Source organism: Lepisma saccharinum, chromosome 28, assembly GCF_977018435.1.
Source record: "Lepisma saccharinum chromosome 28, izLepSacc3.1, whole genome shotgun sequence".
Classification (NCBI taxonomy): domain Eukaryota; kingdom Metazoa; phylum Arthropoda; class Insecta; order Zygentoma; family Lepismatidae; genus Lepisma; species Lepisma saccharinum.
The window spans coordinates 2,658,297-2,685,033 of NC_139256.1; the positions used below are offsets into that span (position 1 = coordinate 2,658,297).

The following is a 26,737-nucleotide window of genomic DNA, read 5'->3' on the forward strand; positions in this document are numbered from 1 at the left end:
TACATCATTTTTCATTTTTTTTTAAAAAAATACAGTTGTTTGGCGATGAGAATGATTCGTGCTTAGATTAAGTTGCTGAAGGACGAAACATAAAGGACCAACCATGGTCGAGCCAAAAAATCATCCGTGCCACTCGTTCGTCCACCTAAGCGAGAGGCAAGCTTTCTCCTATCGGAAGACGAAAAATAATTGCTTGCTGCGCGACCTTGAGAAGGCGAACAGAACTGATAGCAGCAGCACCACGCAATATCGGAAAATCTGAATCCTGAAACTTTGTACACGTGACCTTCGATCACGAAGCATCCGAGTAGACAACGCCTTGGGGCTATTTGAAAGGCACTTTTGGCAAGTAGAAAATGCGTAGAAACTAAATGTTAGATGTAATTGTTGTACGAAACAAACGAAACCGCGTTTGTGCAACTGGTCTGTAGCTAGACAGGGCCATTGGACTCTCAAGAAGGCAAGAATTGTATGGAAAGTGATTCTCAAAATTAAGCGAATAAAAGGACAGTATATTTTGTCATTTACAAGGGCCCTCATCCGCTTACAATTTTGAAAATTACTTTCAGTAATTCTTGTCTTCTTGGACAGGAGGTGCATTAAACTTTTTGGTGTAGAAACAGACAGAACGCCCGCCTACCTACCACGTTTGAAAGAAGGGCATAGACAGACAAGAAAGTAATTTTCAAGAACGCAAGAACGGCAGTCGACATGGACATTGAGCAACGTGTGACTGAGAAATACAATCGGAACAAAGGACAAGATTATTCAAGAAACAGTAATTTTATAAAACTTCCTATCATTAACTCAAACTCAGTTCATCCTTTTATCCTCTTTTGTTTGTTATACTTTTGTATTATTCATGTTTTATATCGCTTTTCTGCCACTTGTAGATAATCGCGACGATGAAGATGAATGATGATCATATGAAATCTATGAAGGGATGCTTACAAAAAAAAAAAACAGCCATGCCCAGATGTCTACTCGAACTTGAAATGTTTGGTACTGAGTGTATGAGTGGATCACTAAACGACTTCGGCCTTCGAGGCTACGGTTTCAGTTGCAACATGCAGTATAATTACGTTTCTACTACTCTGAATTGACCAAAGTATGTGGTATGTATCCTTCAGTTTACTTAAAAAGCCAACTTGATACACGAGATACTACAAATAATTTCAGGCATACCCTCGAATTCTGATTGCCTGGTACTTTTTTCTTTAACTAAGTAATGAAGTGACGTTTATATTCATATTAGGTCTACGACTAGCTCGAACTAAAAACTCTTGTGAAATACTGTGTGTATGTTATCCTTGTGAAGTGAGGAACTTCATATTTTGCTAAGAAAATATGTATGAAAAATTATATTTGTAACTACTACTTGAAGAATTCAAATTATTATTATGATGGAATTTCAACTTACGTATACTCTGCATATAATGTGTTATCGGAGAGGAGTTTTTGTCTCGCAGTCAATTTATTTTTAGTTGAGGAACTCGAGAATAAGTTGGAAATATATAATTACCCACGTTGTGGTGTGCTGTTCGATTAATCAGAATTGGAGTGAGAGAAATCTGTAGTTAACTTCATTCAACACGTCAATTTGTAACTGTGAATGCAAGTTTTCTTTGATTTAGCAGGAAATCAGTCTGCTATTGTTGTAAGTAATAAATGGAAATATATATATATTCTGCTCGAGTAGGAATCCGCAGCCGTTATCCAATCAATCAGTTTCTGTGTGTGAAACTTCTGTCTAGGAAAGCTACATACAATTTGCTTTTAATAACAGCAGCTTCAAAATAACCTATCCATTCTTGTCATGCCAAGTAATGTTTGATTTTGATTTGTTATATTTAACTTTGGTTTTATGCCACTTTTGGCTAATCGCGAAGACGAGGATGGGTGATGAAATGACAAAATTGATGAAAGGAAATCAGAAAGAAAATAATGCACAGACTGTGATCCGAACTCGGAACCTGTGGCGTCGTATTGCACTGTGCTAACCACTCCGCCACGGAGCTCTGCAAAGTAATGTTTGACCATACATTGTTCATGAAATAAACATATACAGTGGCTCACATTAGTAATCAAATATGTAGCATCTTGCTGCATTTCTTCACAATATTTGAAAATTAACAACATGTACATAAATATAAACGATGGTGAAATATTTATACGCATTTCTTAAAGTTATATGTAACTTTTTTTTTAAATTTTGGGTGTAGTGTTGCCCACGAGACGAGACCTTGGCCTGTCTCGTCTCGTGGAAATGCTGTGAAATGCTGTCTCGTCTCGAAAATATTCGTTTGTCTCGGGTCACATGCTCAATCTCGTCTCGTCTCGAATTTTTAAAAGCCTGTCCCGTCTCGTCCCGTGGGCAACACTATTTGGGTGCGTCAGCACTTAGGCTATTTTGCACCCGCCACGTTATACGGGGTGCAGCCCCTTACCATAACAAATAACATAACTGTAATGTCGCATAACTGAAATATTAAAATATTCTCACAGGTTAAAAGCTGAGGCTGTAAAGAGGCACTCAGCGCATATGACAGAAAGAAGGAGAACACACAGAATTATACTGGCCATAGGGCCAGTCGCCAGAGTCTCGTTAGTCTGCAAAGAGCAGTCCAGGGTGTACTACGTGGAATGAAGTTGAGGATTGGATGTAATACGTGGAAGGTCACCCCTTACACCCCTGTTACGTTTTCAAATCTGAAAATAGTTATTTATGTTTGGGTGTGAAAAAAGAGATCACTTTAATATTCAGACAAATCGTGAAAGCCTTCTGTTTCTGTTAAGCTACGTTACCATTCTGACAAGTTCCAGACCCATGACGCGCAACATGTGCCGGCGCATGTTGCGCGTCATTCAGTGCACTGTTTCCAATTCAAAACTACTTCTGCAAAATACGCCCGCAACAGCACCGGAGTGCAGGACTTGAGTGTAGCGTTGTTCCATTGTAATTCTCTTGTATTTTAATAATTTGGTAGTGATTTAACTTGTGTAAAGATGAACAATACAACTATGGCGGGTTTTGTGGTTATAGCAGGCGCGTACCATGAACTTGTAAAAATAAGAGGCGAAAACGACCTAGATGGTGGATTAGAAGTTTTCTAGCGAAAATAAATTCGGAAGGAGCATATAACTCGTTGATGAGAGACTTACGTCTTCAAAGTGGATACGAAAACTTTGTAAGAATGACTGTAAGTGATGTTGCATTGTTATTAAATCTTGTTGGACCACAGATTGTAGTCGCGTCGTCTGTTTCTACTCTAGTGTGCATGCCCCAGGAACTTGCTGCAGGCTGTTTCCATTATCCGCGGCGCATGTTGTGCGTCTTAATTGTTGGGGCAATTTTGTCCCCGGCACTTGCGCCGCGGCATGTTGCAGACAGTTTCAGTAGATAGTATTTGTACCTTTGACCGCAACTCTGATTTCTTGACCACACGACCGCCAAAACCTCAAAAACTCACTTTCTCTCCACGTTCCGCGCCTCATTTATTGCGCTGACGATGTTTCACGGCGCAGAAAAGCAGTGATGAGTGAAATTCACTCTCTCATCCTCTCATCCTTCAAGGATGAATGCACCTTATCGTAATTTTCCAAGTCCGGGACCAATGTTTATATTTCGCGAGCTTTGTAAACCTCTCTCGGGGGAACGATGTGCCACACGCGCGCGCGTGCCTCTCATTATTTCTGTATTGTGACGCAAACAAACAAATAATAATTGTTGTTTTTTAGGATCCCTGGCCCCTATAACCTCGCCAGGGTGCGTGGTGGCGAAATCGTCACGAGTTTGGATTTGTATTGCGAATGCTGCCAAAAATTAAATCAACGTTGTTCGTTCTCGATGCTGGAATCTTACGTAGATTATTCCATGAAACATAAATCGATAATCCTATGCGAAGCCCCCCAAAAGCATTCACGCAATTTCTGATGTTCGCGTGGATAGCTACGCTCGGTAGAACTGAATCTTTTCCGGTCCCCGTGGAGAAATTGTGTTTCATCGCTCAATGTAATATTTTTATCACGGACCAAAATCTTTTTCAAACCGATCCAAAAACATTCATGAGAGTTCGAAATTATCGAATGCCGTTCGAGAGTGTGGTGCGGAAAAATTGAAATCGATTTTCGATTCGATGAGAGCATCACCCCAAACGTTAGCAACCATTCCGGAGCTTGCACGGCAAGAAACAATTATTTCGTCCGAGATGGAATTGTTGTTTTCGCGCAACGTGCAAAGTATATTGCAAGCGTTTCCGAAACTAACATCGTACAACGACGCAATTTTAGAGGCGGGCGACATGTGCAAGTGGTGGTGGTGGTGCGGAAATCCAACGTTCGTCGTGGCTTCGAAACACATCACTCGTTTTTTCTGCTCCGCGCCTGCATATTGGAACGATTCGCAATTTCGCTCGCAAGTTTTTTGTCTTTCCTGCAAGCGTGTGTACTCGATTGGGAAACAACGTTATTTTTTCGAGGGCGCAAGAAATAATCGCCGTACTGCCCATGCTACCCGCTTCCGCAGCGGACGACCCCAAACCTCGGAAACCCCACCGCCGCCGCAACAAACAACGACAACTCCCCGAACCCATTCAGCTTGCATCCTCTTCCGCCCGAAGCAGATCTATTTTTTCAGCTTCCACGGTCATGAATGAAGAATCCACCACATCCCCGATAACAATCGAATTAGAAGCGGATGCGGCGGAAGCGAGCACAGCAGCATCTTCCGCTTTGGAAATTTATCTATCCACATTATGCTCGACCAACAAAAAGCTGCATTGTTGCACGTGGAATTTTTTCAACCTTTTCACGTATTATTTTTATGGAATCACAAGCACGAAACGAAGCGTCCACCGTTTTTGTTGCAGGCATGGTTGAGTTTTGTGCTGGTTCTCGCTGAGCTTGGGGGGTCGCCCGTTTCACACACCACACCCTGACGGGGGCGTGGAAGAGGCCGAGGAAATGATCGACAACATACATGGGTGGAACTGTCAACGCCCGTTCATTGCTATTTGTCCCCCACAGGATATTGTGAGCATCGAAAAGTCTTTTGTTGAAAAAAAAAGTATAGCATTGTTCGTTTGTACCACATGCATGAGTGAATCGGTCAACGGGGGTTTTATTTGCTAGGACATTGACTATAGCGCTCATTGTGTTTTCACCAAAGGGGGGGGGGTCGCGTGGGGTGGGGGTTCCTATATAACGTACCAGTTTCTCTTTTTGTACATCATTATCATAGTGAACGGCAATCGTGGCAGTTCAGTATTCTTTAATTTGTTTGTCTGATAGTATACATACATATCATAGTGGAAGTTTTTTTAGTGAGCTACAAGTTTTTATTTTGAAGTCTCTCTATCTCTCTTGAAAGGTGAACGTCAATCGTGGCAGTTCAGTATTCTTTAATTTGTTTGTCTGGCAGTATACATACATACATATCATCGTGGAAGTTTTTTAGTGAGCTGCAAGTTTTATTTTTTTGAAGTCTCTCTATCTCTCTTGAAAGGTAAGTTTTTATTTTTTTTCATTATATATTTATATTTTGTTTTGCGTCTGACACATACATATTCAGAGGAGTCATAAAAATTGACACACACTTACATGTCGCATGTTTTTTACCTCCTACAACAGTGCACACACACACACACACACATATACTGTTCGCGTCTAATATATATATATATATATATGCACTTGTGGAAGGAAAAAATGTCTAGCATTTTTCAACTTTTTTTTCCTTCTGTTTCAGTGCGCTTTCCCCTACCACCACCACAACCCCCCCCAAAAAAATTTCTCTGTATATATAAATAACAGAGAAAAAAATGGAACCGCAAGCAGGTCCCTCCGGTCTTTGCGGGAAAGTGGCATGTCGTAACTGTGGAAAATTAATTTCGAAACCTAATATTGCTAGGCATTTGAAAAAATGTCGTCTACCGGAACATGATGTCGTCCCTCCGGCAAAGAAATCTCGCATTGATATGCATGAAGGCGGTGCTTTGAATAAAAGTGCACGCATCATGACGTATACATCTGGAAGTGATGAAAAATGTGACTCGAGCACCTTTCTCGACAATGTGAAATCTCTGGTAGTCGATCAATTACGTGATTGCCTCGTTAATGTTGCAGTTAAAATTCATCTCGTCTTGACCCTGCTGTATGAGAAAGTTGTCTCGTCCGAGTCAAGCACTTTCAGCTTTTACGTAGGGTGTGAAGGCTTACACGATGACAATAACGAGGATCTGGAGGAAATTGTGACACGACTATTCGAGCATCTGGGACAAAAACAAGAAGAGTTTGAAGGTAGAGGAAGTGGATGGAGTCTTTGCGGTCGCAGCCACATGTTACAGCTTCGAGTCTGCAATTTCAAACCGTTACGCAGCACACAAAAAAACAACAAAAAAAAAAAGCAAAATGCAGTGTTGAACATAAAAAGTAACGATGCGAAGAGTTTCTTATGGTCTGTCATCGCCGCATTACACCCAGCTAATAATAATGACCCCCAACGCCTGTCCAATTACAGAGGATATGAGGGGAGATACGAGAATATGATGAGAGGAATTTCCTATCCTGTGCCCCTGAATGAGATCAATCAATTTGAAAAAACTATAGAGAGGAAAAAGGAGAAGATCTCGATATTTCTGTGTTTGGGGTTGACGATTCCGGCAATATTCGTGTGTTAAGACCTGCGAGAAGCCAGAATAATGTAATTGGACTCTTGCTTGTAGATGGCCGTTACAGTTTGATACGGAATTTCTCACGATTAGTAGGAAGACAGATGAGCAAGCATCACGATAAGATCGAAATTTGCGATCGGTGCTCGAGAATTTTTCGCGTGGGAAAGAAGATGAAAGAACAGCACAAATGTTTTGGCTCCGTGAATGCAGAACCCGAAGATGTCATGCCGGAACCCGGAACCAAGATGAAATTTCAGAAACACCAGGCTCTTCTCCACCATCCCGTCGTCCTTTATGCCGACTTTGAAAGCTTCCAAGTTCCCATGACGTCTTGCGACCCTGATCCCTCTACCTCAAGCACAATCCAAATTTTTCACCACGAGCCTTGCAGTTTCTCCATTTACGGAGAAAAATTAAATGATGTCATCTTGTATTGCGGACCTGATGCGGCAAAACATTTTGTTAAGAAGATAGCGGAATGCGCGAGAGAACTTGCACCCAGCCTGAAAGGCTCTTACGTTTCTCCACCTGCTCTCACGACGGAACAACAGCGGAGACATGACACGGCGACAAGATGCGCGGAGTGTAACCAGGCTTTCACCCCCGAAAATCACAAGGTCGTACACCATGACCATCAGAATGGATTATTCCTGAGCACGATCTGTAATTCGTGCAATCTTAAAATTAAGGAGTCGCATTTCGTTGCCGTGTTTCTGCATTACACGGAAAAATACAACACGCATCTGTTCGTCAAAGAGCTCTACAACATAACTTCTCGAATCAGCATCATTCCGAGAACGAGCGAGAAGTATATTGCGGTGAGAGTGTGGATCCCTCTCGAAGAAGGAGGAAGTGTGGAAGTTAGAATCCTGGACTCTTACAATTTCCTGTCCTCCAGCCTGGCCACCCTTGCAGCTCAACTTGGCGACGAAGATCTTGTGGCCACGAAGCAAAAATGTTTTTCGGGGAGAGATGAGAATTTGAATCTGTTGCGTCGCAAGGGCGTCTACCCCTACGAGTACGTCAACGATTTCGACAAATTTGACGAGACGGAACTTCCACCCCGGGAGGCATTTTATTCTCATCTCACGGAGGACGTCTGTTCCGAAGAGGACTACGAACACGCTCGTAGTGTGTGGACGGCCTTCAATTGCCAAACTTTCCGTGATTATCACGATCTGTATCTGAAATTAGACGTGACACTTCTCATGGATATTTTCGAATCGTTTCGCAAGAGATGCATCTCGATCTACAAGTTGGATCCTGCGTATTTCTTCACGACGCCGGGATTGACTTGGGAATCGATGATGAAATACACCAACGTGGAACTGGGGCTCATCGCAGAGAAGGAACAGTATGCCTTCATGGAGAGTGCGATACGCGGTGGCATCGTCCAATGTCCTCGACGCCATGCTCAGGCAAATAATCCTCATACGCCTGGTTACGATGCATCGAAGCCCAACACCTACATCGTCTACTGGGATGTCAACAACCTGTATGGCCACTCCATGTCCCAGTGTCTTCCCATCAGCGACTACGCGTGGATGACCGAAGAGGAACTCTCCTGCGAGGATTTTCTCAACTGGAGCGAAGATAACGAATGGGGCTGTTTCTTGGAAGTGGATCTCGATTATCCCGAAACGCTTCACGAGAAACATCACGGATTGGCCCTGGCCCCCACCAAAGAGAAGCCACCTGGAGGATCATCAGAGCCAAAACTAATACTAAGCATGGAGAACAAGCGGATTTACGTTCTGCACTACCGACTCCTCCAATTCTATGTGAGTCACGGCTTGCAGCTGAAGAAAATACATAGAGGATTGAAGTTCCGACAGAGCAGGTGGCTCGAACCCTACATAGCCGAGAACACGCAACGCAGAGCGCAATCGACATCGCCTGCAGACAAGGATGTGTACAAACTATTCAATAACGCCATCTACGGCAAGACGATGGAGAACGTGCGTAATTACATCGACGCAACGTTGGTCACGGACGAAAAGAAATTCGAGAAGATCGTCGCGTCCCCCTACTTCAAAAACTTCACCATTTTCGACGAGAATCTGGTATTCGTCGAGAAGAACAAGAAGCAAGTGATGCTCAACAAGCCGATTGCCATAGGTGCCACCGTCCTTGAACTATCAAAATTGCACATGTACCAATCGTACTACGATCAGTTTCAACCCTTTTATGGAGATAACATCCAAATATGTTACATTGACACGGATAGCTTCGTTTTTCTAATCCAAAACACACCAAGCCTCGAACATGATCTGACTAAGATGAAGTATCTTTTTGATTTTGGCAACCTACCATCAGGCCATCACTTGCATTCGACAGAAAACAAAATGACCATAGGAAAGTTCAAAGACGAAGCGGCTGGTAATTACATCAGCGAATTTGCGGGGCTTCGTGCCAAAATGTACTGCGTCAAGATTGCAGAAGAAAAAGAGATCAAGAAAGCGAAAGGGGTAGGAAAAATAAGTACCAGCAAATTTAGCATGAAAGACTACAAAGAATGCCTGTTTCAAGGTAAAAGAAAACTCAGCACAGATCATCGCATTGCGAATAAATTACACGAACTATATACGACGCGCGTAACCAAGGTCGCACTGGATGGCAGAGACAACAAGTTACGTGTTCTCGATTGTCAAATCCACACGAGAGAGTGGGGTCACTGCAATGGAAGCGATAAATGTGACGTGTGTTAACTGTAACCCCATAGCCATGAAGTCCGCTGTGTCTTTTGCCATTCTTCAAAAATATACGGAGGAAAAGAGGGGCCCTCGGGCAATGAAAAGTTGCAAGTTGTTATTATGTCGTTAAGCCCGCTCTAAACGAGGCTCATTAAATTCAACTCTTACTTTTTTCTTCTTCATCGTGATTTAATGACATAATTACATGTTCGAGCCTTTTGAATTGCATCGCCGCAGAGGAAAATCTTCTCTTGAAATTTAAATAACTAACAAGGACAATGAATCTTTTTTGGTTTCCGGAAACAGACCATCATGGACACTGCACCACCAAATTCCAATAACCTCTTACCTTCCGTGTTATCTAAACTCAATGGTCTACTAATTGTACACCTCAACAGTATTTGGACGAAATTGAATGACGATGTGGGCAAGATGTTTTACGTCTTCAATAACAATTTACATTTTTACGAAATTCCGATCGGTGGGAAACTTCAAATCACCGTGAATCCGGAGAACGCAGGCGAAATCAAAATTTCTACCGGCAAGAACATTTTTCGAATGAAGCACGACAAGGTACTTTCTAACATGGCGTACGATGTGTCTGCAGGAGATTATCTTTACGTGGAACTCCTCGGAGATTACGACAAACTCGTTCCTCTCTTCGTAGAATTACGAATCGTCTATCCTATTATAAATAACCGTTAACCAAAATGCCTAACGACATTTTCGGCAACACCAAGCGTGTAGACCACGCAGAAGAGATTCTCATGTTGGACGTTCGAGTTAAGAAGTTGAGGAGCGATTTGATCGCTTTGCAGGAGACCTTAAACAAAAGTTTAGAGTCGGAAATCGCTACGCTCCAAACGCAATGTCTCGACCCCATTCTGAAAATCGATTCCGAACTGAAAACGCTCATAAAAAATTATGTTGACGTACCTTCTTACGACAACGTTCAAAATATACAGTTGAGCGTGGATTCGCTTCAAAATGATTTGGCCAAGTTACAGCAATTTCAATCGAAAAATGAAGATTTGGAAAAATTGAAACTCGAAATCGAAGAACGAACTTCCGCAATATAAAAGAATTTCTCTGAACTTCAAACCGTCGTGAACGATATCGATGCGGAACGCTTGCATGTCGTCGTTTCCAAATTACAAGAAGAATTCACCGGCACGTTGGAAGAAATTAAATCCAAGTTACAGACTTTGGAAGATACCATGACGAACCTACCATCGTCGGACGAACTGCAGGTCATCGGTAAAAGCGTCGCGAACATAAAAATTCAATTGGAGGCCTATCAAGATTTCGAACACATTCAAACCACCATCGCTACGCTTCAGGCGTCTCTGGAGTTGATCAACGAAGAAATTGAAAATATTCACGCTGAAGCGAGCGCGTTGACGAGCATACAAGACACGTTGAGCACGGTTCAGCAGAAGATCGAATATTTAGAAAATTTGAACTTCGAATCCAATCTTGCTCATTTTCATCACGTACTGGACAACATACAGGGTGACTTGGAATCGTTACGGACGAGCGTGCCTTCGAGCGAAGATTTGGAAAAATTGAAAACGGCGGTGACGGCATTATCCGATTCGAGCGACATCAAAAGTTCATTGAGCGATCTCGAGAGTAGGGTGGCCAATCTCCCCACCTCCAAAGAATTGCACGCTTTGAAAAGGAACATATCTCGAATGCTGAAACGACTGGAAACGGAAACGGCGAACGTGGAACAGATTCGAGACGAACTTAGTTCGCTGGTGTCGACGCTGCTCACTTCGCAGAGCGTCGCCGACCTTCACACGCAGTTTACAGAGATGCGAAGCATCGTGAACGATCTTACCGAGAAGAGTTCGAAATTGAATCAAGTCGAAAACCTTCAGAACATTGTCGTCAACATCAGAGATCAAGTTGGAGTGCTGGAATCCACGCAGGAATCGACGCTGGCCTCTTTCGGTGCCAAGTTACAAGAACTGAACGAAAACTACAAGCAGTTGAACGTGGAAGTGAAAATCAAACCGTCGTTTTCTGCCGTAACGGATACCATAGTCGAGCATTTGTTGCCCATCGAAAATAAACTCGGACACGTTCACAGTAATCTGCTCGGCGTCGATACTAAATTCGCCAAATTGTTCACCTTGCAAGCCATCGAAATCAACAGCGTACCCAATCAACAGAGAATCTCCACGTTCGTCGAAGGTAACAAACTGTACATGTTGCATCCTTATCATCCGTACTACAAGTTTCTCCTCGATGGCACGATTCAGATAAACGAATTTTCGTACTGGTCTCACGGCAGAAAAGCTAGCGTTCCCACCATGACCTTAATATCGAATCGTGGTGTCCAGAAAGCAGGAAACATTCCTCTGGCACGTTGGAACGAAACGCGCAACATATATGAAATACACGAAGACGAAGATCTTACCGTTTTCGACGTGAGTGCCGGCGATAAGTTCATCATTCAAAACACGAGCGAGGTGCCACCCTCTTTGAATCCCATCACGCTGGTGCTTCTCTTCAAACGTAATCTCTAAAAAAAAATGTCTAGGCAAGCCATCGTCCAAGAATTGCATAAACCTGCACGCCGCAACTACGAACGTTTGGCGGTGGTAACCAAGGGCATCGATGACCTCTGGGAAAGCGACCTCGTCGAGATGAGTAGCGGCAAGTTAAAAAATGTACATAAATTGAACAAGGGCAACAAGTACCTCCTCACCGTCATAGACACATTTTCGAAATTCGCATGGGCTCTACCTTTGAAGGCGAAAACAGGAACATGCATCACGGAAGCATTCAAGACAATTTTTCGCGAAAGCGGCGGCAGACGACCTCGGTTTCTGCACACGGACAAGGGGAAGGAATTTTACAATGCCATATTCCAAAAGTTTATTCGGAAACACGGCGTTCGCCATTACTCGACCTTCAGTGACGTCAAGGCCAGCATCGTGGAAAGATTCAATCGCACTCTGAAATCACGCATGTGGTCACGCTTCACGCTTCAGGGAAGCTACAAGTGGGTCACCATTCTTCCGGAACTCGTTAACGACTATAATCACACGGTGCACAGAACGATAGGCATGAAGCCAGCTGACGTTACCAAGTCTGACGAGCAACGTTTAATTTCTAGCGTTTACTGTCCAAAGTACACCCCCACGACAAAAAAGGCTAAATACAAAATTGGAGACCAGGTGAGGGTCAGTAAATTGAAGCGAACGTTCGACAGGGGTTTCACACGAAACTGGAGCACTGAACTTTTTACCGTAGTTCGAGTTCTACCCGGAAACCGTCACACGTATATAATAAAGGACAGTGGCGGTGAAATTTTATTGGGGCGCTTCTACGAGGAGGAACTCTCTAAAACTAAATACCCCGACACGTACCTTATCGAAAAAGTTTTGCGCAAGAGAGGTGACAAACTTTTGGTGAAATGGCTGGGACTTCCGGACACGAGTTGGATCGATTCGAACGAAGTGATTCTATGAGTACGTGGAATGTCGTGAAACGTCTACCTGATTCGGAAAATCAAACGAAGAAAAGGAACGGCGAATTGCTCCCCAACAGCATACGGTGTCTGATCGTAGGACCTTCGGGGTGCGGAAAGACGACACTGCTCATTGATAATTTTATCCTCGCACCCAATTGGTTAGACTGGGAAAACAGACACCTCTACATATTTTCGAAAAGTCTCGAACAACCGAAATACCAGCAACTTATGAAACTGTACGAGGGACTGGGCATTGCAACTTTCGCATCTGAAATCATTCCACTGGACGATTGTCTCGAGAATTCCGTTGTGGTGTTCGACGACATGATCTTGGAAAATCAAAACAAGATTCGTAATTTTTTCACTCGAGGTCGTCACAAAGGATTGGATTGTTTCTACCTGGCACAAACTTTTTCCAAGGTTCCGAAACAACTGCTACGCGACAATGCTAATTTCATATGTTTGTTTCGACAAGACCACACCAATTTAAAACACGCACACGATGATTACGTAGGGGCTGAAATGAATTACAATCTATTTTCTAAATTCTGCTCCCACTGTTGGAACAGTGATGATTTCGGATTCGTGACCATCGACATGACTCGAAAAGCAAACCATGGAAAATATAGGAATAAAATAAACGTTTATCTAGACGTCTCAAAGGCTAACAAGAGGACAATTTCAGATTTGCAACAAGAAGAAAAAAATCCAAAAAAAATCAAAAATCGAGAATCTAAAAAATAAAATTTGAAAAAACGTTCTTTTTTTTCAAACGTCTGACAAGCATACATAAATAACCATTACAACAAAAAGTGAATGTTAGAAAAAGTGGATAGTCTCAAGCGGGTGACAGCAAGAAAACTAGGAGAACCGAACGTATAGGCTGAGAATTCGACGTTTCAAAAACGTTTCAACGTATATAGAAAAATGTCAAAACGTCAATTTCAAGATGAGGACAATCTCAAGTTGCGAGAATACCTCGTGAAGCGATTCAAAGGTTGGAAATCCGAGAATCGCGGATCCTACGAAGAGAAGAAACGTCAAGATCAACCTGTGATCGACGCCATCAGCGGTCTAGGTAAAGAAATTAAAAGTGTCACGGAACAAAATAAAAATTTGATCAACGAACTCGTGCCGCTCGCAGCTAAAAGTTACGCTGTACCCACGCCCATTTCGAGCATTCCTTCGACGCCGTTCGAACTGAAGGACGTAACGGCACGACGTCGAGCCATATGTAGGACGTCTTCGGATAAGATCGAGTTGGGACCTTTGGCACGAGACTACCTGAGCACGGGGAAGTTCGACAAGGACGAAGTGTTTGGATTGTATCCGAGCATGGAGAGCAACGAAGGCGGTGGTGTGGTGTGGAAGATTGGAAAATCGAAGGTGACCTTCGAAGGCAACGACATTAAAGTCAATTTAGGCGATAAGGATAGTTGGACCAGGTATCCGGGTACGGTGGGACTGTGGGAACTCGTTGCCAAAAAGCAGCCGAAAGATTACACCGACGAAGATTACCAGAGTTACAAGGAAATTTTGATCATGACGGATGCCTTGTACCAGAACAACGACGCCTCGCAGAATAGGGTGAAATCGAGTAGCGGCGAGAAGTACAGGAATCTCATCAAACCGATTTGGAACCAGGTCAAAACAGGCAGCGGCGTCAAACGCTACAACACGTTACCCAAAGAATTCGTTTGGGTGGACGACGTGAGGAAGCTCGTGGACCGATTGTTGGTGATAGCCGGCGAAGAGAATGCAGGCAATCGTAATTTTTACAACGAGAAGGTTGGCATCGTGGACATGATCAGCGCCAAACTTTCCAACTTCATCGTGAACGACGACAAGGGCATAGGTTACCTCATCAAAATCATCAACACGCTGCCTCCGAGATTCTGGAACGTGGCCGAAGGAAAGGGACTCGTGAACGACATCATCAACAAGTTACCTTTCGAGATGCATTTACCTGGCTACCAGTACTGCGGACCGGGTACCAAACTCGAGAAAAGATTGGAGAGAGGAGACAAGGGTGTGAATCCGTTGGACGCCGCATGCAAAGATCACGACATCGCTTACAACAACACGCAGACGGATCTGGATGCACGTCACGAAGCAGACAGAAAGTTAGAGCATGCAGCTTTCGAAAGATTCGTCAGCAGAGACGCATCGCTGGGTGAAAGAGTTGCAGCACTGGGCACCACCATCGCCATGAACACGAAACAAAAATTTGGGTGGGGTGTATAAATAACATACAGTAAAAAAAAAACATGGCTTGCATAACTGATTTGCCGCACGAACTGCTTAGAAAAATATTCAAACAGGCAGTAAACGGAGATGTTAATAAACTTTTAATCATAGCGAGATCAACGCCGGATTTTCGCATCCCTTGTGAAATGGCTGTCAAGGACCGTCTTCGGGAGATCAGTGGCATGAGGTGCGGTGATCTCGACACTCTTCTTTCGGCCGCAGGGGAAAAATTAAACGATAGGTTGGATGAATTGCACGAGGCGAGGCAGGGAAGAAGACGATACACGGATGATTGGCGAAAGTCTAAGCAGGAGACGGAAGAAATCATCACGCACATCATCGCGTTTTCCGAAGCACGGACTTTCTTTCTCTAACACGGACAAAAAAAAATCTTCGATACAAAAAAAAATCTCGTGAAAAAAAAAGTATATATAAATAACACACATCGTGAATAAAAATTAAATTTCTCTAACACTCTGAAAATTTTTCTTCTTCGATATGACTGAAAAAAAAATGAGTGATCTCCAAGCATTAAAACAAATGCTAAATTTGTCAGTCGAGTATGTAAAAATTCAGGAATTGGAAGTCGACAAACCTTACACGATAACTTCCGGTTCAATCGTTTCTACCCAGTATGGTCCCAAGGTGCGTCTGTTGCTCGACGGACAATACAGTCTATTTTTACCAGATCGATACGCTAACATGTTATCCGACGAGAAGCTATCTATTTTAATCGAGAACAAAACTCGAATCATGTACAAGGGGACAAAGGAACTTCTTGGTAAGAAAACAAAACACGTAATAGAATTTGTGTAACGACTGCGCGGAGTATATATAAAATAACATACCTTGAAAAAAAAATTACACGAAACAAAAAAAATCTCAGAACATTTATATATAAATAACATACCGTGAAAAAAAATTACACGAGAAAAATCTCAGAACATTTATATATATAAATAACATACCGTGAAAAAAATATATATAGAGCATCAACATGAAGCCCAAGGGTGTCGTGTACCAGATACCATACTCCAATCTGAAAAATCTAGGTGCCCTCGATGGGTTACTCACCAAGAAACAACGCGAGAAGAAACGTTCTTGCTTGACGAAAGGACACGGAATGAAATTACTTCTCAGCACTCCACAATTGAGACGCTTTCAGCGTTCGCGGAAACAGCAAAAGATCGGAGGTTTCATATTCAGTATCCCGGCCATCCTGGCAGCATTGGGGGCCGTTGGAAGTTTGGCCGGCGGAAGCGCCGCCATCGCGAAAACCGTCATCGACTCGAAGAAGAACAAGGCGGAGTTGGAAGAACAGAAACGTCACAATCTGGCCATGGAGAAGAAAGGGGGGAAGAGCGTGATGAAAAAGTTTAAAAAAAAGAAACAGCAGCACTCACCAACCGAGACATTGAATCTCTGATCGAACCATTACAAATCAAACACTTCAGAGGAGTTTTCATGTCCGACTCGTTACCTTCAACCGTTAAAAGAAGAGAATGTGGAGTAGTCAACTTGGACGGTCAAGAAAATCCAGGCACGCATTGGATATGTTACCACAAAAATGACAATAAAGCATTCGTTTTCGATTCTTTCGGAGGTGTTCCACCTACAAATTTAGTTCATTATCTGAAAACGAACAAAACCTCTATATACTACAACGACGAACGCATTCAAAATTTCGGAGACGTGAACTGCGGTCATCTCTGCCTCTCCATGCTCACGTTTCTCTCTAAAATAAATAAGCCTACGATCGAAGATTTCCAGAAAGCACTGTGGAACCTGAAACATCATCACGATGGGCGTGTTCCATCTCACGAGCGAATCTTCGATCTTGAAACTCATGCTGCACGACGACATCGTCTATCCTAAATCCGTAGCTCTGCGTGCATTCTACAGCATGTACCTCATACCTAACGTCACGCAGCACAACAAAATTAGCGTCGGAAGCGAACATATCGTCGTCACGCCAGGTCAATACAATCTTTCTACTTTGCAAGCTCAGTTACCCAAAGGCACGTACCTTTCTCAAAATTCGGTCACGCACAGAGTGGAAATCGTGTCCGCGTCGGAGACGGTGGACCTGGGCACCATGGGAGAACTTTTAGGTTTCGAGAACGACACAAAACTCGAAGCTGGCATCAAGCACGTAGCAACCAACATTCCTAAATTCTTGGCCATCGAAACTTTGAACGTACACTGCAACGTGGCGGAAGGCATGATCACGAAATCTTCGGACGGGGGGTTACTGGGAAGTCACAAGCAGACGGGAATCATAGCCACTTTCAAACCAAGTTCCGAATTCATGGAACCGATCATCTACATGCCCTCTTCGCCGATCTATTTTCCAGTATGTCGCAACCGCATAGACGACATAGAGTTGGTGGTGACGAACGAGAAAGGAGAGGTGGTGGATTTCGCAGGTGCAACGACCACTGCCATCGTGGAGATCGACGTATAATAAATAACACATAGTGTAAAAAAAATGGAGCAAATCGAAAGTTACGAATTGCAATCTTTCCCTCCCAACCGTCGCACGTTCGCCAATCTCAACGAAGCGAACAGGGAGATCGAATACGACGTTGACGTAGGCGACGGGTTCGTTCATCCTACCTTCAATTCGACGTGGTGAAGAAGGAAAGCGGAGAAGCGTTTACGCCCAATGCCAATTTGAAACTCGTGGACAACTTCGTGCCTCACCTGTTCTCGCAGGTGGAGGTGAGGAAACACAGAATAGATTATCCAGGCATCACGTCGACGGCAGTGGGAACATTGAAATTATCCAAAACGGACGCAGCGTACTATCAAGCGGGAGTATTCGAAGCGGGGACCAAAATATCGACGAGAAGTCGCACGGTGCTCTTTCCCATGCGTCTGCTTCCCGGTTTCTTCTCGGACTACAAGGAGATCATGTGGAAGGGAGGACTGAGGATCAGCTTTCGAAGAGCGGCCAACGACAACGACGCACTGATGCGATACGCTACTTTGGGTCCGGACGGCACCACGCCACTGCCCAACACTTTACCCGAAGCAGCCAAGTGCGTCATCCGGAGCATGGAGTTGAGAATGCCGGTGGTGGAATACGAAACGAACTACGCCCTCAAGTACAAAGCGGAGATCTTGAAAAGTCCACAGGTGCCGATTCACTTTCACGGTTACCAGTGCGTGCAGAAGTTGGCGTCGGGAAGTCACATGGAATTCGACGTGACGACGCAGTTCAACAACATACAGTTCGACATGCCAGATTTCGTCGTAGTGCTCTTTCAGACCGGGAGGGACAAGAATCAGGAAAAAGATTCCAGCAAGTTCGGCGACTGCAAGATCAAGAACGTTTATCTCAAGAATGGGAGGAACGAAGTGTTCCCGCGCGAAAATTACAACCTCGACATGACCAAAGACGATTACCTAAAACTTTACGAAGCTTACACGGCTTACAAACGCGTGACCGAGGGAAGCGTGGACGTGTACTACACGCCCAGCGAATTCAAAACCCACAGACCCATGTCCGTCATCAATACCACGAAACGGAAGCAGGTGGTGGTCAACGATCGAACCAACATCAAGATCGTCTGCGAGTTCAACAGTCCGTTGCCCGAGGATACTCTATGCAGTGTCATCCTGGTCGCAGAGAAGTCCTTCGTCCACGACGTAAAGAACGAGAGGGTCACAGAGCAGTTTTAACAGGTTTAACATCTTTTCTTGCACAATCAGTTACAATAAGGAATTTTTGTACTACCACAATCAGTTACAATGGCACAATACGAATTTCACTAGTTCAGATCAGTTACAATGTCAATTTCATCAGTTATCAGTTACAATGTCTTTTTTTTCATCAGTTTTTTGCACTATAGCACGAGACAATCAGAATTTGCACAAAATTTTTATTGTTTTTACACGAAAAAATTAACAATAAAATTCTTTCTTTTTTTTATCGTTTCAGATGCTGTCGAACATCAAAAACACATACACATACATACACACTAGAAAAAAAAGCATGCAACTTTATTTGTAACACACACATATTCTCCATCTTCATCAAGAAAATATTATAATAAACATAATTTTTTTATCTATCTCACAATAAAACTCTATATCCAAAATTTACAACATCAAAATAACACTAGAGTCGTTAGTACACGTTGCATGCATTACGGAGGTCCTCTGTAGAGTTTCATGGAAGTTTGAGAGAAAAAAACAAAAAAAACAAACACGTGAAACTCTATAGAGGTGTGGTTATCTAGAACCGCAGCCGTTAGAACCTTTTACTTTTTTTTGGTTGGGCACCACGCACCCTGGCGAGGTTATAGGGGCCAGGGATCCTAAAAAACAACAATTATTATTTGTTTGTTTGCGTCACAATACAGAAATAATGAGAGGCACGAGCGCGCGTGTGGCACATCGTCCCCCCCCCCCGAGAGGTTTACAAAGGTCACGATATATAAACATGACCCCGGACTTGGAAAATTACGATAAGGTGCATTCATCCTTCAAAGGATGAGAGGATGAGAGAGTGAATTTCACTCATCACTGCTTTTCTGCGCCGTGAAACATCGTCAGCGCAATAAATGAGGCGCGGAACGTGGAGAGAAAGTGAGTTTTTGAGGTTTTGGCGGTCGTTTGGTCAAGAAATCAGGGTTGCGGTCAAAGGTACAAATACTATCTACTAGTTTCCATTTCAACAAATGCTTGGCACATGCAGCGTCGCATGCCGCGCCTCATGTTGCACGGCAAATTTGTGGTAATAGAAACGAGGCTTTACATAGTTTTTTTTTACTGGTTAACTACAGTGCGGGGAAGGAACAATTGATGCTACTTCCTGACTACATTTGTTACCAGTAGCTGCATTGCTCCCTGACTGAAGTACGAGAAAAATGGGTAACAAAAACAAAAATACAACATTTGACGAATGGCAGCTATTTATTTTTACCGTACCTAACCAAAGGGTACAGGGAAATTGAAAATGTTAAGTAGTACATGTAAGCGTACCGTGGGTGATGCAATAAAACGTAATGAAAAGCAAAATGAGGTAGATTCCGTATCTCAGAAAATTCAACCAAGTTAAATAGGGGAACGAAATAAACGAGCTTCAGTATAAAAAAATCAAGACCCTTTCCTCATCCCCACCCCCTTTCCAAACCAAGAGCTCCGAAAGCAGCTGTGCAACTTGGAGCAGGCATTGGGACTGCTGTACGGTTCAGTAGCGTTTCGTCCGAAAGCGAAATTTCTAGAAAAATGCTACAGTTCGTCTGCGACGGTTTAATGAGTTGCGTTTCGTTCTAGCCTGGCTGATGATGAGTCACACCTTGACTAACCACTGGCAGTGATGGAATTGGTGACTAGTATACCTCGGTTTACAACTTTTAAAACTACATTGCATAGACAGCGGAGTGCAGACTCAAGACAAATTGTCGAGAGAGAGGTCCCGGGTTCGATACCCGGTGGACGCACAAGTGGTTCGGATCCCACTTTAAACTGTAGGTCCAATCCCTATTAGCCTTAATGTGCATAAAGTGGACTTAAAACAACAAATCAAATCAAAACAAATCGTCGAGAGGAAGTGAACTTGGATCTAGAAATTTTAGTCATGGCAGATGGCAACACTTTCTTCCTATCTGACAACTACGAAGGTGAGATTTGCAATTTCCAGAGGGAAAGAAATATTAAAACAAAAAAAAAAATATTTTCTTCGATGGAGCATTTAAGAGTGTTAGCAAGAGTTTGCTTCATTAAGCACTATTAGGATAGTAGCCCTCGGACGAAACGCTACTTGGTCAGGTAACCGTAAGTTGCCTGTTCCTGGAATTCGGACGCGAAATGCTACGCCACGTGCTGTACACCTGGCGGTTCAGAAAGCGAAGATGAGCATGAGCGACGAATGCTGAAACTGATGACGGGACACTCACGGAGAACACTCATGTGCAGGTCGGGATTCGAAACCGGGACCCCTGGCGTCGTAGTGCGCTGTGCTAACCACTCTGCCACGTATTTTTTTTTATTTACTCATTTTTAGCTACTTCCTTTTAAACTAACTAACTAACTAACTCTCTAGCTTTCTTAAACCCGAAGGTTCATGGCTGCAGCAACACAGGCCTTCCATCTTTCCCTATATTGAGCAAGATCTATATACTCTTTTCCATCCCTACCGATTTCCTTTAGGTCCATCTCAACGTTGTCCCTCCATCTTGGTCTTGGCCTTCCTATAGGTCTCTTACCATCAGGTTTCCCAACAAGAATCCTATAAACTCCTCTTTCCTCTCCCATTCGTTCCATATGGCCTGCTCACCTAAGTCTTCTTGATTTAATTAGTCTAATAACATCTGGACATGAATACAAATTATGTAGTTCTAAATTATGTAACCTTCTCCACTCACCTGTCTCCTCATCCCTTTTAGGTTCAAATATTTTCCTAAGAACCTTATTTTCAAATACTCTCAATTTATGTTCCTCTTTCAATGTAAGGGACCAAGTTTCACACCCATATAATACGAGTACTACATACAAAATTACTGTTTTGTATATTTGAACTTTTAGTTTCTTAGTTATTAAACTAGAAGACAAAAGTTTATGAAGAGAGAAGTAACATGCATTTCCTGAATTAAGCTTACTTTTTATTTCCTCTTTAATATAATTTTCATTGGTTAATATTACTCCTAAGTATTTGAATTTGGAAACTGGTTCAAACGAGTTGTTATCCATAATTAGATTTTGATTATTACCTAACACTTGGTTTCGGCCTGTAAGCATATATTTAGTTTTCTCTTTGTTAACTTCCAAACCTATGTCTTTAGCAGTTTTGAAAAGTATTTTAGCATTATTCTTAATTGTATTTATATCATCCCCTAATAAGTCTACATCATCTGCATATGCTAACAACTGAGTCACACCATTTCATTTTAGTCCTTCGTTAGTTTCTTTTACCTTCCTAACAGCATATTCTAAGGCAAAATTAAAGAGCAATGGATATAATGCATCTCCTTGTTTTAACCCATCATGAATTGTAAATTTGTCAGACACATAAATACCCACACGAATTTTACTTTCTGTTTCACTGGTGCATACTTTTATCATATTAACAAGCTTCTTAGGTATTCCAAATTCGGCTAATATATTATATAATTTATCTCTTTTGACCTAATCATATGCTTTTTTGAAATCAATGAATAGCTGATGGACATTTTGATTATATTCCCACTTTATTCAAGTGACTTCCTTTTACCTACGCTAAAAACAGAAATGAATATTAGTCTTTTTTTCAACATGTCCATTGAGAATGTAAATGATCTGTCCATTTTTTATTTTGTCAGGAAACCTTTAAAGTTTGACATTATAGTTATTGGACCTTTGTCGCCATTGCACTGAAAGTTTACATCATTGCAAAGGTTGATATATCTATCTACCAGATAGAACACTGGAATTGAATGAGATTAGGTAGTTGTTCTGTAATGGAGATAACACAATTCCATTATAACTAATCGATTACTTTGATTTCACTATTATTCAAAATGTATCTATCTGTTAAAAGCAAAACTAAGAACCGAAGTCCACCATGCAAGCAACGCTACTACTTCTAAGCAGCTCCCACAAGTGACTGAGGTTAGAATGAAAGCTTGTCTTGTTTTAAGTTCACTTGTATGCACAGATAGGCTAATTGGGAGTGGGCCTACAGTTTAAAGTTGGAAATGAACCACTGTGCCTCCACCAGGAATCGAACCCGGTTAGAATGCAAGTGGTTCCTCATACTCAGATGGCAATTGTAGTTGATTGAGGGAAATTGTAGGCTGCAATTGTTTCATCTCTTATCGTCTGATGTCTACATACAAGCAATTTGGTATATTGAGTGTGTTTTTCGTTCATCTACGCAATATGGCAGCAGCCACGAGAATGCAAACTCAAGACAGGCACACAAATTTGGAAGTAGTAAATACTGTATAGATGAATGAACAGGGCAAAATTTAAATTAACACACAAGTATTGCTTTCGAAAATCTTAGCGTGCTGTGGAGCAAATTGTGGTTTTGCATTAAAGGGAAGACACGCGAATACCACTACTCACTCGTGCATGCAGTGATCGAAGTGGTAGTTTGTAGCTAGGGCGAAACGAGCCTTGGAAATCGGTCGGGAAGTTGTTTGTTATTGTTTCACATAATTTGTAGGTAGTCACACGTAGTCTGAGAAACAGAAAAGTCACACATACAAGAACCTTGCTTGCAGGCCACGGATAATAATCCTGGGGAAGTGGCGCTACCAGCTCCTATTTTCCAAAATTTGGCACGTTAGGTATTACACCAGATGTGTCATTTGGGTATGATACATTTTTATTATATTCCTGTGGAGATTCGAACAGTGTTCTCGGCTTGCGAGCCAGCTTAAATCGGCGTTAGCGTCCAATGTTTCGAGCGCATACATTGCTCCCATCCTGCTTAGAGCAATGTATGCACTCCATTAGTTTGAGAAAATCTAAAATAAGAGGAATTCCTATCCCTGTTCTCGTGTTGATATTTCCTGGCAAATAAGAGGCTGTCGCGATCTATTGCCGCGCTATACATTGAAGAAACAATGCTCTCTAACGACCGCCATGTTGGGCAGATTTCAGTTGTATATTGGCATTTATCTTATTCGTATATTTTCAAGTTAAGAACTTGGATTAAATTATTTATAGTTAATTGTTTTTATAATTCATGTATATATTACGTTTCTTTATATTTTATAATATTATTCACGTATTTTTTTTTACTTTCTTTTTCGCGTATTTTTGCAACATTTATTCAGAATTTATAGGATCCCAAATAATATATGCAACGTTTTCATTGTTTTTGAAGCACAAGTTAAATACATTTCTTCTTAAAAACGATTTTTGTTCAACAATGTACAAGATTGAAGTAATTTGTCTTCCTTATAAACTAAATCTTTATTTAATCATTTTTTTATGTACAAGGGCAAATATGATTTATTTGATAAAATCAGTTTAGTTATTTCTATATAGTTTAATATTGTAATATTATAGCAAAGTATTTCTCCCTCGTTTTCAATAAAATATCGTATTCCTATTGGCTGTTTATGTTAGGAGTAGGGGAACCACGCTTCGTGTTCTTGGCGATGTAAAAACTTCCACGTTAGCATTTTTAATTGTTGCCAACCTTAACTTTAGCTTACTATCGCTAATTAACATTGATGTGTTATATAAATTATCAGTTTTTCTTGTGTTATTTTATGTTATGAGTTTGTATTGTAAGTTAGAACAATCTGTTATGCTGCGCCTCGCGCTTGAGGTAGCAGTTGAGGTTTTGCTATTAACTGTGAAGGCGGTGCGCGGACTCTCGTGTTAAATAAATTGTTTATCACTGCCTTCGAGCGTGCATGACCCAATATATTATAACTTTTAACTTGTGCGAATCAGTATGTACGCGCGCGATTCGTGATAAAAGATTTTGGACATTTTAATTATAAAGTATTTGGAATTTTATTTACTGTCACGTGTCGCAATTCGCCCGACCCTGTGGCCGAGCGGTTAGCACATCGCGCTGCGACGCCAAGGGTCCCGGGTTCGAATCCCGGTCGGGCTTGGTTGTTTGTGAATGTCCATTCATCAATTTCATCCTTTCATCACTCATCCTCATCTTCGCAAATTAGCCAAGAGGCACAAAACGCGAAGTAAAATAAACTAAATCAATCAATCAATCAGTCACGTGTCGCAATTCGGTGGTTTCCTTCCTAGAGGAATGTGGATCGTCTTAATCCCGATCCCTGAGTGAGAACTGGTGCTCCCAACTGACCAGCCGGAGCAAGGAGCGGTGTGTTGCCAATTCGGCATACCCTGGAGTTACGAGTGGTGGCACGTTGCAGCTTTATACTCCGAAGTCGATACCAAAGATTCATGGACGTCTGCAGGATTTTTTTTTCCAGGGAGGGACAAGCAAGGTAGTTTTTTCCAGGGGGGCAAACAAGGTGCATGTTCCCCCATAACAGTGTTGTCTCCTCAAAAACCATTGCTTTAATTTGAAGTTATCATGTTCATGCAATAATTAACATATATTATGATAGCTAAAATGCAATTGCGCGATATATATAATTTTTGGTTGACTTTCCTTTTTCAGGTGGGTCGTGCCCTTGCCTCTTTTTCGGACATTCATGCAAAGGTTCTATTTTTATTTCGCGTCTACCACTTTCGGTTAATCGCGATGATAAAGGATGTGATAGGTGATGGAAGTGGTATAAAGACAAATGACCCATCCATATTTTCTAATCCGACATTAGACTTCGCAGTGTATTACGCTAACTAATTTGCCACGGGATCGGCTTCTTCGTGTTTGTCTGCTCATCAAATGATTGATTAGTTATTCAAACTATATAGGTAGCAAAGCTATATAAAATAACGAAACAGAAAAAAATCCACTTGACGTCTTGTAGTACTATCATCAACCTACAATTTCATGCTCTCAAATCCACACAGAAAACTTCTTGTGGCATTAGTTTTACGGAATGACCTTCGGGAATAAAGATCGCCCATTTCCTGGTTCAGCTCGAAACAATTCAGGTGCCTTATCGAAGCTGCTCTTGAGCACGCAGGGTTTCTAACCTACTTCGCCGTAATTCAGTTGTTGTATCTTGTTTAATATGATGTATTGTAGAGCCAACCGCAGATTAAATAGGAGGAAAAAGACTTTTTCCGACGGAAAATAAGTTGGCAATGCTGCGAACACCGAGGCATTCTTGATAAGACGCTTGAGGAGGGTCGAGCAAACTTTCCTGAAAAAGCGCAACCCCAGTATCGAAGGTCATGCTACACGTGGATTGGCAACTTTCGGGAGCATGCTGTCTGTCTACACAATTCTACCCAAATACCTGTTTGAAAATGAATCTTCTGCTCGCATTTTATTTTTCAAATGTAGTTCTGACATTCTAGTCATTTTGCAATTATTTTTATTTGTTCTTATTTTGCTTTGCTTTTATGTGACTTTTATAATTAATCGAAACTATGAAGATGGATGATAAATAGATGAAATTGATGAAGAGACTCCTAAAAATATATTTACAGACCAGGACTCGAACCCGGAACCTAAAGCGGATAGGTTAGGAGGGGGGGAGACCGTCAATAACTCCCGGTCACGAACTGGCTTATAATTTTTGTAATTTCTCAGGAGTATTTTTTGTTCTGTTCATGCATAATGCCTGCTTTCGGAAACTTAATTTATAAGTGACACACTTCGTTCGGTGGGGACAAGCCACGAATTCTTTGAGAGGAGGGACAAATCTCGTTCATATACTACATACAATCATGGACTATACTTGAAATGGCCTCCCCGATGGCGCAGTGGTTGCGTCGTCGCCTAGTAATCAAGGGGTCCCGGGTTCGATACACGGTGGAGGCACAAGTGGTTCGGATTCCACTTCAAACTGTAGGTCCAGTCCCGATTAGCCTTACTGGACTCCAAACACCAAATCAATCAATCATATACTGTCGACCTCCGTAGCGGAGTGGTTAGCACAGCGCGCTGCAACGCCAGGGGTTCCGGGTTCGAGTCCCGGGTAAGGAATGGGTATTTGTGTTTGTCCAAACGTGAAAAACTGAGAATACTGTAAAAATTGAAAAGTGTAAAAGTTGAAAAAGTGTCAATGATGGGGGATACCACCGCGTAGGGG

General features: G+C 42.2%; 1 protein-coding gene across 1 annotated transcript in view; it reads left to right on the forward strand.

Annotated features, from left to right (window-relative positions):
• DAAM (disheveled-associated activator of morphogenesis-like protein) overlaps positions 1–26,737 on the forward strand; it is a 460,107-nt gene that overhangs the window by 406,558 nt on the left and 26,812 nt on the right. The window lies entirely within an intron of this gene.